The sequence below is a fragment of the Gobio gobio genome, assembly GCF_949357685.1.
Source record: "Gobio gobio genome assembly, chromosome: 2".
In the NCBI taxonomy this organism is placed as follows: Eukaryota; Metazoa; Chordata; class Actinopteri; order Cypriniformes; family Gobionidae; genus Gobio; species Gobio gobio.
Window position 1 is genome coordinate 69680824 of NC_137098.1, and position 13532 is coordinate 69694355.

A 13532-nucleotide genomic window follows, 5' to 3' on the forward strand; every position below is an offset into this window, starting at 1 on the left:
ATGTGAACATAAGTTAACTAGGCTAAGAAAAAGAGTTTTTTAACGGGATGGTGGACAGCAGTGTGAGTGAAATAATAGATGCCCCAGCCATGTTTAAGTCCAAAGTTTGGAAAACCTGCACATAACCTTTTCACGGGCATTTTGTTTTCATAGTTAGATATCCTGACCATTATAGGATTGTTTAGCAATATATTATCGCAGAATTAACTTAATCATGATATTATCGGTATGAGGTACCCCGTGATTCCCACCCCTAGTTGAGGGAACAATTTTCATTTTTTGCTGAACTTACCCTTTAAGATGCGTTTTGGTCGATCGGATCACAAGTGGATGCCGCTAAATACAGGTGTAAACGAGCCTAATGACTTAATGCGTAAACATCCCAGACGGGATTTTAAGTTTGTCGAATTAAGACACAAGTTTGGGTTGAAGACAAACAACGTCCCAAGCACAATGTTCTCTCACCATTCCTGATTTCTAACACACTCTCAGCGTTCGCTGGTCTCACGACTGTCAGAGCAGAAACAAAAGTATGTTTTCTCTGTGTTTCCTTCGTCTCCAGTTGCGCACATATGTAAATAGCGTGAGCTTATCTTGTCCATTAGATCTGGAAAAGTCCATTTATTTACCCGCCATTGACCCTCCCCTCGAAGAAATCAGAAGACGTTGAAAGTGGACAAAAGATGGACATAAAACGTGTCTCCCTCGTCTACTAGTGATCCGATCAACCAAAACGCATCTAATACCAAGTGTAAACAGGCCAGTATTGTGACAAAATGCCCTGTTTTCTTGGATTGAATTGCATGCAGCCTTAAAGCAAGTTGAGAGAGGCCTTCGACTAGAATGATTCACTTTAGGAAACCAATTTGCTTCATTTCAATGAACTAATTTAAAAGAAACACTGATTAATTTGAGTCATTCAATGGCGTTCCCAGTAGACGCTGCACTTTATGTAATCTTTCTGGATGGTGATGATTCTATTACCGCCGTTAGGGCTTTTGTTTTTCTTGCTTTATTAGATTTGTTGTAAATTTGTTTTGCTGTCATCCAAAATGAAGGCTCATTGTTTTAAGGCCTGCAGCAAGATACTTTTCAGACTGTAGATAAACTCCTGTAAATTGAGTAGCTCGGCTTTACGGTTTCAGAGTTTCTTCAACATTGCGATTGATTTTCAGAGATCCTTTGAGAACCCTGCGAGTGTTATTGCACGCAACTGAATGCTTGTTTAGGACAGAGGTGAGTTGTGTAACCAAGTTAAGACTAGGTTCAGACAAACACGTCTAGACTAGCCTCTTTTTTATGAGATGTTTTTTTCTAGCCTTTCACCTTCTGCATTCATCTCTCGATCTGTCTGTCGCTGCAGAATTACCTGTTAAAACACAACCCAAACCGCTCGAAACTCTTTGTTTAGGCCTCGAGAGTCTGAAAGTGTTGATGTGCTGGTGTTTGTATGGTGCTCCAATGTTCTTTCAGGAATACTATTATTACGTTTTCGAAGTCAAGCTCTGATTGTATCTTTTGGATTTCTTGTTCTCCATCTCAGTTTTGCTAGCGTCAATTCAAACCCTCTAGTGCCACCAACTCTTCTTCTTCTTCAGCTCTTGAGTCTATGGCAGCCCATAGAACTGCTTGAGGTAAAGTTGTGAAATTTGGCACACAGACAGAGGACAGTCTGATCTGTCACCAATGCAAATTTGGAGTCTCTAACTCAATCGTTCTAGCGCCAGCAACTGTCCAAGGTTGCACTCATGTTTATGCTAATAACGTTGGAACTGTGAGGGCTAGAAACAAAAATCTTTCCTCATTTTTGTCCTGATTCATTGGCTCAAGATGACTCAATTGCTGATTCTGAAAATGGGTATGGGTCATCGGCACGATGCCCTGAAGGAGCCTAAGAAGTTTCGAGCCAGCACCACCTAGTGGTAAAATCAAACGTATAACTTTGGATTTGCTTGACTTATCTTCATCTCCTTAGATTCCTGAATCATTGCCGAGTCCAACGATACCAAACATGCTAGGCTTCCCCTTTATGGTTTGTGCAACATTGTGATTTGAACAACTTTCAAGAATATCTTCGAAACCGTTGGTCCGATCGAGACGAAACCACTGTAGAGACATCGAAATCATAGCGAGTTGACTAAAAGTTCAAGACCAAATGTCAAAATTTTGATACTAAGTGGAAAAAAATGCAATCAAAGTCAGGTGTGGGTCATTTTTTAATGTGCTCATAAATATAAATGCCTAAATGAAATGAGATATTTTCACCAAATTTGACGCTTTTCTAGGGGGGTGAAAAAAAAGCGGTGGGACTGTGCCACACTTGATGGTGCTATAATTGAACAAAACATGATATTGGCTCTATCTACAATACCGTTGGTCTGATTGACTTCAAAATTGACATGGAGTGTCTTGGTCTCAGTTGCTATCATAGTGCATTATGACATTGGGGTACCTTAAAAAACATGGCCGTCATTTTAATTAAAATGACAAAAAAGATCCTGCAATTTGTTTTGCGAATTGCTATATTTTACAAACACATTGGCATATCGTTACGACACTCAGTATGCGTCTTCAGCACCATGCCCTAAAGGTACTCAAAGTTTCAAGAATTGTAATGAAATTATAATATAAACACAATTATATCTTACTGTTACAACTCAACGTATTTATGGGTTTTTAACATTTTTGCTTAAAATGGTCTCACTTGCTGCGTCCCAATTTGCCTACTTATACTATGACCTTAAAGTATGTACTCAGTAGATACTTTTGAGTGTGTAATAGAAGAGTATGCAAGCTTTGAGACAAAACTACTTCGTCATATTTAACGGACCGGGTCGCTTAGTTACGTGCATTCCCATCACTGTTTAAACTGCCCTGTCAATCATCGACACAATTAAAATCCTCCACATTCAGTTGAATTCCCACCGTATCCGAGAGAATCTGCCAGTCGTGCGTCTTTTATGCGGAGATGTATCATTACAAAAGTTCACAATGCTGTTCCAGATTAAATCTAATGTGGATAATATTCAATAAATATATTTTTGTCAAGTGTGTGTGCATCAAACCCCTTTATCCAACCCTCTCTACTTAAACGTCGGACTTGCACATCCGCCATGTTTGTAGTTTTTTAACACTTTTTATCCGCGTTTGTAGTTCTAATCGAATCCTCGTCCAACTCGCAATGGGTTGTGGGTAATATCAGCCGTTAGAGTGCGCACGGATCTGCACTTCGGATTCTAACCGGAAATAGTTGACCATCCGGGTATCTTTGAATACTCTTTCCAACATACTACAATCTGGGATGAACTAATTCTATTTTCGAATACAATTTAGGACAGATAGTATGCGAATTGGGATGCACCAAATGTCTTTATTCATTTTTGCAGTTGGTCTGCTGCTAGCTTCCTTGTTTGCTTCTGTTGCGGTTGTTCCCGATAATTGCTGCTTGCAGTTATATTTATTATTACTTTTTCAATGGTTTTTCAAGTGAAGACAAAAATATGCAGCTCAAATCTACTCATAACTCCTGTAATTGATGCTTGCAGTTCTACGTCATTACTTGTTTTGTCTCCTCGCTTCACTTTAATGTATTGCATCAAAGGAGGTTTATGATCTGAGAACATAAGGACAGAAGGACATCTGATGGCGGGTCATTTAGATGATTTTGCATTTGCACGTTCTTTTATGACCTTCTACCTGTTAGATCACAGCGAAATTGAGCAACGTGAAACACTCGTATGAAATGAACTTGCAGTTCAATTTAATTAAATGGGGATTATTTAAAATGAATGAAATGACTCCGTGTCGTTGGAAGCGGACGCAGGAACAATCAAACGAATTGAATTTGTGACACACATCTGCTCGATTTCATATGCAGCAAGTGAACGAGGACCAATGCAATGAAGATGAAGAGAACAATTACTGCGTGAAACATGCCACAGATGGCAGAACGGCATGCCAGCCGGACGCGGATATTCATTAATGAAGCTGCGTGTGTGTGTGTGTGTGTGTGACGGACAGCGCTGTACATCTGACGCCTCACTGCTCAGATCATTCCAGTGCAGTGAACACACTCACCCTCTCATGCATTCACCAGATCTGTCATCTCTCTCTCTCCTGTTGGCCTCTCTGTCTTATCTCTTCTTTTTCTTCATCCTTTATTCTCCTGACTTTTGTTTTAACATCCATCACTCTGTTTTTATTTCCTCTAACGGGAAGCATGTGACCATCTCTACTCACACACTGTATCTATCTGTCTGTCTGTCTATCTACAAAATGGACTTCCAACATGCTACACATGCTAGCGGTTAATACCTACATGCTAATAGTGATTAGCTAAGTGCTCAATCAGGTTAATAACGTAATAAGATCTGTGACAACTACCTACCGCCTAGCAACACCATAGAAACCACCCAGAACATCTGAGCAACTGTCTAGCATTCACCCAGGTTACCATACCATACCATACCATCTAACAACACCCTTGCAACTGCCTACAACACCATAGTAACCACCCAGAATACCCTTGCAACTGCAAGCACCACTCACATGTTTTTCATTGCTAATCGCCATAGCCTTTATCACTGTATTTAGTACTATTTATTGTGTGATATTGCATGTCTCTATGTTTAGGCCTCGGGAGTCGGTGAAAGTGTTGAAGCAACGTTCCCGGCTGATGTGCGACCACAGTTTCAGAAGATGGTGTTTGTATGGTGCTTCAATGTTCTTTCAGGAATACTAAAGTATGTTTTCGAAGTCAAGCTCTGATTTTATCTTTTGGATTTCTTGTTCTCCATCTCAGTTTTGCTAGCGTCAATTCAAACCCTCTAGTGCCATCAACTCTTCTTCTTCTTCAGCTCTTGAGTCTATGGCAGCCCATAGTACCGCTTGAGGTAAAGTTGTGAAATTTGGCACACAGACAGAGGACAGTCTGATCTGTCACCAATGCAAATTTGGAGTCCCTAACTCAATCGTTCTAGCGCCACCAACTGTCTTTTGAACTGTGAGGGCTAGAAACAAAAATTTTTCCTCAGTTTTGTCCTGGTTCCTTGGCTCAAGATGACTCAATTGCTGATTCTGAAAATGGGTATGGGTCATCGGCACTATGCCCTGAAGGAGCCTAAGAAGTTTCGAGCCAGGACCACCTAGTGGTAAAATCAAACTTATAACTTTGTATTTGGTTGACTTATCTTCATCTCCTTAGATTCCTGAATTCTTGCCGAGTCCAACGATACCAAACATGCTAGGTTTTCCCTTTATGGTTTGTGCAACATTGTGATTTAGCGTTTGAACAACTTTCAAGAATATCTTCGAAACCGTTGGTCCGATCGAGTTACCATCTAACAAAACCCTTGCAACTGCCAACAACACCTTAGCAACCACCCAGAACACCCTAGCAACACCATAGTAACCACCCAGAATATTCTTGCAACTGCAAGCACCACGCACATGTTTTTCATTGCTAATCAACATAGCCTTTATCACTGTATTGAGTACTGTTTATTGTGTGATATTGCATGTCTATCTGTCAGTCTAACTGTCCGTCCCTCCGTCAATTAGCACTGAAGTATAAATATATTTATTATCATGAAAACGGATTGATGTTATTTTCATGATAATAAAGTATATTTATACTTCAGTGCTAATCGACATAGCCTTTATCACTGTATTGAGTACTATGAATGGTGGTGGGCTGGGACCACAAGCGGTTCTGTCTTAGCAAGGTTTAGTTGAAGGAGGTGGTCCTTCATCCAGCAGGAAATGTCTGTCAGGCAGGACTAAATGCTATCAGCTACTGTCGGATCATCCGGCTGGATTGAGAGGTAGAGTTGAGTGTCATCAGCATAGCAGTGATAGGAAAGGCCATGTCTCTGAATGACAAATCCTAATGATTACATGTAGATGGAGAAGAGAAGTGGTCCCCGCACTGAGCCCTGAGGCACTCCAGTAGCTTTAGATGTTGCGACTTAGACACCTCACCCCTCCATAACACCCTGAAGGACCTACTGAGAGGTAAGACTGGAACCATTGGAGTGTGGTTCCTGAGATGCCCTTCCTCATGAGGGTTGGACATTGATTCATGGATGGATGGATAAATGGATATATGGATGGATGGATCTGCTTTTGAAACCAGACTGGTTGCTGTCCAGGAGGTTGTTCTGAGCAAGAAAGGTGGAGACTTGCCACTCGTTCAAGTGTTTTAGCAATAAATAGAAGACTAGTCTGAGATCTTCTAAAAGTGCTGGGTTCAGAGAGGGTTTCTTAAGCAGTGGGGTTACCCAAGCCTTCTTAAATTCTGTGGGAAAGGTTCCAGTGTAAAGAGAGGTGTTGATGATATAAGTCAGTGCGGGTACAACTGAAGAGGAAATGGCTTGAAGGAGATTAATAGGGGTAGGATCAAGCGGATGGGTCATATTGTAAATGTCTGCCTCTGAGTGCGGAAAGAATGAGGGGGGAATGTGTGTGTTTGCTGTGTGTGTGTCAGTTTGTGGTGTGGAAAATTGGCCGATGATGGTTGTTGTTTTATTTATGAAGAATGTGGCAAAGTCATCAGCTGTTAGGATTGATGAAGGAGGTTTTGAGAGTGTGAGAGTCAGAAGAATTGTTAATTTTGTTGTGGTAGTATGTAGAGACATTAGCAGAGTAGGAAGAAAAGAGGGATTGAGACAAACAAACCAAGGTCAGTGGGATCTTTTGATTCGTGCCACTTCCTCTCTGCAGCCCTGAGTTTAGAGCGATGCTCACAGAGAACAGCTGATAGCCAGGGGGCAGAGGGGGTGGCGCAGCCTGGCCTTGGATGAAAGGGGGCAAAAGTTGTCTAAGGATGTTAGAGTGGAGAAAAGAGCTGATTAGGGGGAGGAAGTGTGGATGAGACCAAAGAGGGAGGGGGAGAGTAGGTTACGCTGAAAGGTGACCTGTGGAGGAGTGAAAGTGAAAAACTGAAAGTGACATGTGAAGGCCAAGTATGATAACCCATACTTGGAATTTGTCCTCTGCATTTAACCTATCCACGTAAGTAGTGAGTAGTGAACACACACACACACACACACACACACACAGAGCAGCCATTTTTGCTGTGATACCCAGGGAGCGATTGGGGGTGAGGTTCCTTGCTCAAGGGTTTAAGTAATTTCCTGCCAGTTTTGAGAATCAAACCTACAACTTTTGGGTTACCAGTATGACTCTCTGACCATTAGGCCCAGATGGATGTATGGACGGACGGACGGACAGACAGACAGACAGACTGATGGATGGATGGAATGGACGGACTGATGGATGTACGGACTGATGGGTGGATGGACGGATATATGTTTGGATGGGTGGATGGATTGATGGATGGATGGATGGATTTATGGATTAATTAATTGATTTATGGATGGATGATATATGGATGGACTAACTGATGTATGAATGGATGAACTGATGGATGGATGGATTTATGGATGGATATATGGATGGATGATGGATGGATGGATGGATGGATGGATGGATGGATGATATATGGATGGACTAATTGATGGATGATGGATGGATGAACTGATGGATGGATGGATTTATGGATGGATGGATATATGGATGAATGGATTTATGGATGGATGGATACATGGATATATGGATGGATGATATATGGATGGACTAATTGATGGATGATGGATGGATGAACTGATGGATGGATGAATGGATTTATGGATGGATGGATGGATACATGGATATATGGATTGATGATATATGGATGGACTAATTGATGGATGGATGAACTGATGGATGGATGGACTAACTGATGGATGGATATATGGATGGATGGGTGGGTGGATGATGGATTGACATGGATGGATGGATGGATGGATGGATATATGAATGGACTAACTGTTGTATGGATGGATGAACCGATGGATGGATGGATGGATGGATGAACTGATGGATGGATAGATGGATGGATGGATTTATGGATGAATAAATTGATTTATGGATGGTGGGGGTTGATTTATGGATGGATGGATGATATATGGATGGACTAATTGATGGATGGATGGATGGATGGATGATATATGGATGGACTAATTGATGGATGGATGGATGGATGGATGATATATGGATGGACTAATTGATGGATGGATGATATATGGATGGACTAATTGATGGATGGATGGATGGATGGATGGATGGATGATATATGGATGGACTAATTGATGGATGAATGGATGGATGATATATGGATGGACTAATTGATGGATGGATGGATATATGGATGGATGGATGGATGGATGGATATATGGATGGATGGACAAATTGATGGATGGATGGATGGATGGATATATGGATGGATGGATGGATGGATGGATGGATGGAGTATCTAAAGACAATAGTAAACCGTCATTATTCAGTTGAAATCAGTTCAGTGCTGTCCAGTGATCAAAACACACACACACACACACACACACACACACACACACACACACACACACACACACACACACACACACACACACACACACACACACACACACACACACACACACACACACACACATGCTACAAAACAAATAAGACACCTGCACATTGACTTAAATAACTAAAGGTCAACACACACACACAACTACACACTGTTAAAAACAGTTACACAATCACACTCAATCTCCACTGTTTGCCTAAGCACAGTTCTCACGGCTCAGCAAACAAGTCCATGCAAACACACACACACACACACACACACACACACACACACTCTCTCTCTCTCTCTCTCTCTCTCTCTCTCTCTCTCTCTCTCTAATACATGCATGATATGACATGCATTTCATGCAGAGACGCTTCACGCCGACAGGCAAACTAATCGACTAACCAAACCAGAAACGCAACAACACAAACACCTTGGAGAAAAATGCACAAACACTGATGCAGTCTGGGAGATCCTTCGGGATGTTTGGGTCACGAGGTGATTTGTGAATCTGGCTCGTGAGTGTGTGAGTGAGTGTGTTGAAATACCTGTGTGTCTTTGAGAAGGTCATGTGTGCAGTGCTGTTGCCAAGACAGTGTTTGTTCCTGACCGAGTGTGTGTTCAGTGCTGTTGGATAACATGAAATTTAGGAAGTGTGACTGCGCAGTGTGTGTGTTTTGTGTGTGTGACCCTCCTCATTGTGCCGCTGCTGGTCTACGGATGACTTGCTAGAATGTAAATGAGAGTGAACAAAGTGAGCCGTGAGAGCGCTTTAGTGAACAAGACAGAGAGAAGCCCTTACTAGGGCACTGCGAAAACTGCTGAGTGCACACTAGTGTTCACAGAGACAGGGAGTCCATCACCAAACTCATGAGCATTATCATTATTATTGACACTTTAAATCATATTAATCGTGTTACTTATTATTTAGTAATATTTATTATTTCTATTTTTTTCAGTATTTTACTTCTGTTCATTTAATTTAAATTAATTTAATTTAATTATTTTAAATTTTATTGAAATTTAATTTTGCATTATTGCTATTTTATTTGAAATATTGTTGGTTTACTGTATTTGCACTATTTATATTTATGTTTTTTGTATATTTTCCTGCTATTCTTTTATTTTATTTGTTATATTACTGGTTTACTCAATACAAAATAATAATCTTGTAACATACATCAACTCGATGCAACCTGGACACATCATCAGTGATGTTACCTGGGGTCACGGAGTGTTTCGGGTCTTTCAAGCATCATACACTCTCACCCAAGCGACCCAGCTGGGGTTGATCAGGTCCCAGCTTGTGTCCAGGTAGCCCTACCTCACCCATGGTTCTCCTCTCCTTATCCACAGCCACCTTGAGGCAACTTCTGCTGCCTCCGTGGCCTCCTTGATGGCCCTTCGCTTACTGGCCCCTATGATGCCCAGGATGTTGTAGGCCCTGCAGAGAGACTGGCCAGCAAACCCTCTGCATCCCACCTCAATGGGCTCACACCGTGCTCGCCACCCATTGTTTCGGCAGTCCTCCACTAGCTCAGCGTATTTTGCCCTCTTCCTCTCATTGGCCTCCTCGATACGGTCCTCCCAGGGTACGGTGAGTTCCAGGAGAATGATCTGCTTGGAGGTCTCTGAGATGAGTAGCATGTCAGGTCGCAGTGTTGAGGTGGCGACAGCTTCTGGGAATTTCAGTTGCTTCCCCAGGTCAACTTTCAACTCCCAGTCTCGTGCTGTTGCTAGCAGGCCAGATGAGGTGGCTCTGGCAGCTAATGTTGGCTTCTCCCCAGCCCGGACGAAAGCAATGGTGTTCTTCACTGGGCGGAGGCGCTTACAGTGGCCAATTCCACAGCTGATGGTATTTGCTACGGCCTTCAGAACTTGGTCATGGCGCCAACGGTAGCGCCCCTCGCCCAGTGCTTTCGGACAGCAGCTGAGGATGTGCTCCAAGGTCCCCCTCTTTAGGCAGAGGCTGCAGGCTGGTGACTCCACCAATCCCCAGCTGAACAGGTTGGATGGGCTCGGTTGTACGTCGTAGACAGCCTGGATCAGGAACCATATGCGGTGGGGGTCTGCTTTCCACAGCTCTGCCCATGAGACTCTACGGTCCACTGCAGCTCCCATCTTGTCCAGGCTCCCTGCTGCCGCATTCCAACTATCCTACTGGCCTGCTCCTCCTCTACTGCTACCTGCACCTCTTGCTGCACCAGTGATCTCCTGTCCTTCCCCTGTGCCTTGTTGTAGTGAGATGTTGTGCCGTTACCCAGGCCAGCTCTTCCCTGAGTCACTGCTCCTATCAGTGCCCTGTGCCGTAGTCGTGACTCAGCCACATCCACCGCCTCTGCTGCCCTCCACTTCCGTCCTGTCCTCACCTCGATCCCAGCCTGGGAGACCTTCGGGTCTTGTGACTCTCTGTATTGCAGCACCTCCCTGGCATGGCCCACCTTGAACTCCTCATTCAGGCTGCTGATGGGAAGCTTCAGCTTGTTGTTCTGGCCATACAAAGCGATGCTGCTCAGGCTTCGAGGTAGGCCCAGCCACTTTCGTAGAAACCTACTGACTCTCCTCTCAAAGCCCTCGATGGTGGAGATGGGAACCTCATAAATCAGGAGGGGCCAGAGTGTCCGTGGGAGGATGCCGTGTTGGTAAATCATATAGTGTTTGTAATAAAATAATTAAAATAAAATAATAATAAATACATACATAAATAAATAAATGCAATAATAAAATTAAATAATATAAAATAATTCAATTAAATGAAAAAAAATAAAAAAATAAATAAAAGAATAAAATAAATAACTGAACTCCTCATCATAACTGAACTCCTCATCATAACTGAACTCCTCCTCATCATAACTGAACTCCTCATCATCATAACTGAACTCCTCCTCATCATAACTGAACTCTTCATCATAACTCACTCCTCCTCATCATAACTGAACTCCTCATCATCATAACTGAACTCCTCCTCATCATAACTGAACTCCTCATCATAACTCACTCCTGCTCATCATAACTGAACTCCTCCTCATCATAACTGAACTCCTCATCATAACTGAACTCCTCATCATCATAACTGAACTCCTCCTCATAACTCACTCCTGCTCATCATAACTGAACTCCTCATCATCATAACTGAACTCCTCATCATAACTCACTCCTGCTCATCATAACTGAACTCCTCATCATCATAACTGAACTCCTCATCATAACTGAACTCCTCATCATCATAACTGAACTCCTCATCATAACTGAACTCCTCATCATAACTCACTCCTGCTCATTATAACTGAACTCCTCATCATCATAACTGAACTCCTCCTCATCATAACTGAACTCCTCATCATAACTCACTCCTGCTCATCATAACTGAACTCCTCCTCATCATAACTGAACTCCTCATCATAACTGAACTCCTCATCATCATAACTGAACTCCTCATCATAACTCACTCCTGCTCATCATAACTGAACTCCTCATCATCATAACTGAACTTCTCATCATGACTGAACTCCTCATCATCATAACTGAACTCCTCATCATGACTGAACTCCTCATCATCATAACTGAACTCCTCATCATAACTCACTCCTGCTCATCATAACTGAACTCCTCATCATCATAACTGAACTCCTCATCATAACTCACTCCTGCTCATCATAACTGAACTCCTCATCATCATAACTGAACTCCTCCTCATCATAACTGAACTCCTCATCATAACTGAACTCCTCATCATCATGACTGAACTCCTGCTCATCATAACTGAACTCCTCATCATCATAACTGAACTCCTCATCATAACTGAACTCCTCATCATCATAACTGAACTCCTGCTCATCATAACTGAACTCCTCATCATCATGACTGAACTCCTGCTCATCATAACTGAACTCCTCATCATAACTCACTCCTGCTCATTATAACTGAACTCCTCATCATAACTCACTCCTGCTCATCATAACTGAACTCCTCATCATCATAACTGAACTCCTCATCATAACTGAACTCCTCATCATTATAACTGAACTCCTCCTCATCATAACTGAACTCCTCCTCATCATAACTGAACTCCTCATTATAACTGAACTCCTCCTCATCATAACTGAACTCCTCCTCATCATAACTGAACTCCTCATTATAACTGAACTCCTGCTCATCATAACTGAACTCCTCATCATAACTGAACTCCTCATCATCATAACTGAACTCCTCCTCATTATAACTGAACTCCTCCTCATCATAACTGAACTCCTCCTCATCATAACTGAACTCCTCATCATAACTCACTCCTGCTCATCATAACTGAACTCCTCATCATAACTGAACTCCTCATCATAACTGAACTCCTGCTCATCATAACTGAACTCCTGCTCATCATAACTGAACTCCTGCTCATCATAACTGAACTCCTCATCATCATAACTGAACTCCTCCTCATCATAACTGAACTCCTCATCATAACTGAACTCCTCCTCATCATAACTGAACTCCTCCTCATCATAACTGAACTCCTCATCATAACTGAACTCCTCATCATCATAACTGAACTCCTCCTCATCATAACTGAACTCCTCATTATAACTGAACTCCTGCTCATCATAACTGAACTCCTCATCATAACTGAACTCCTCATCATAACTCACTCCTGCTCATTATAACTGAACTCCTCATCATCATAACTGAACTCCTCATCATAACTGAACTCCTCCTCATCATAACTGAACTCCTCCTCATTATAACTGAACTCCTCATCATAACTGAACTCCTCCTCATCATAACTGAACTCCTCATCATAACTCACTCCTGCTCATCATAACTGAACTCCTCATCATCATAACTGAACTCCTCATCATAACTGAACTCCTCATTATAACTGAACTCCTGCTCATCATAACTGAACTCCTCATCATAACTCACTCCTGCTCATTATAACTGAACTCCTCATCATCATAACTGAACTCCTCATCATAACTGAACTCTTCATCATAACTCACTCCTGCTCATCATAACTGAACTCCTCATCATCATAACTGAACTCCTCATCATAACTGAACTCCTCCTCATCATAACTGAACTCCTCCTCATTATAACTGAACTC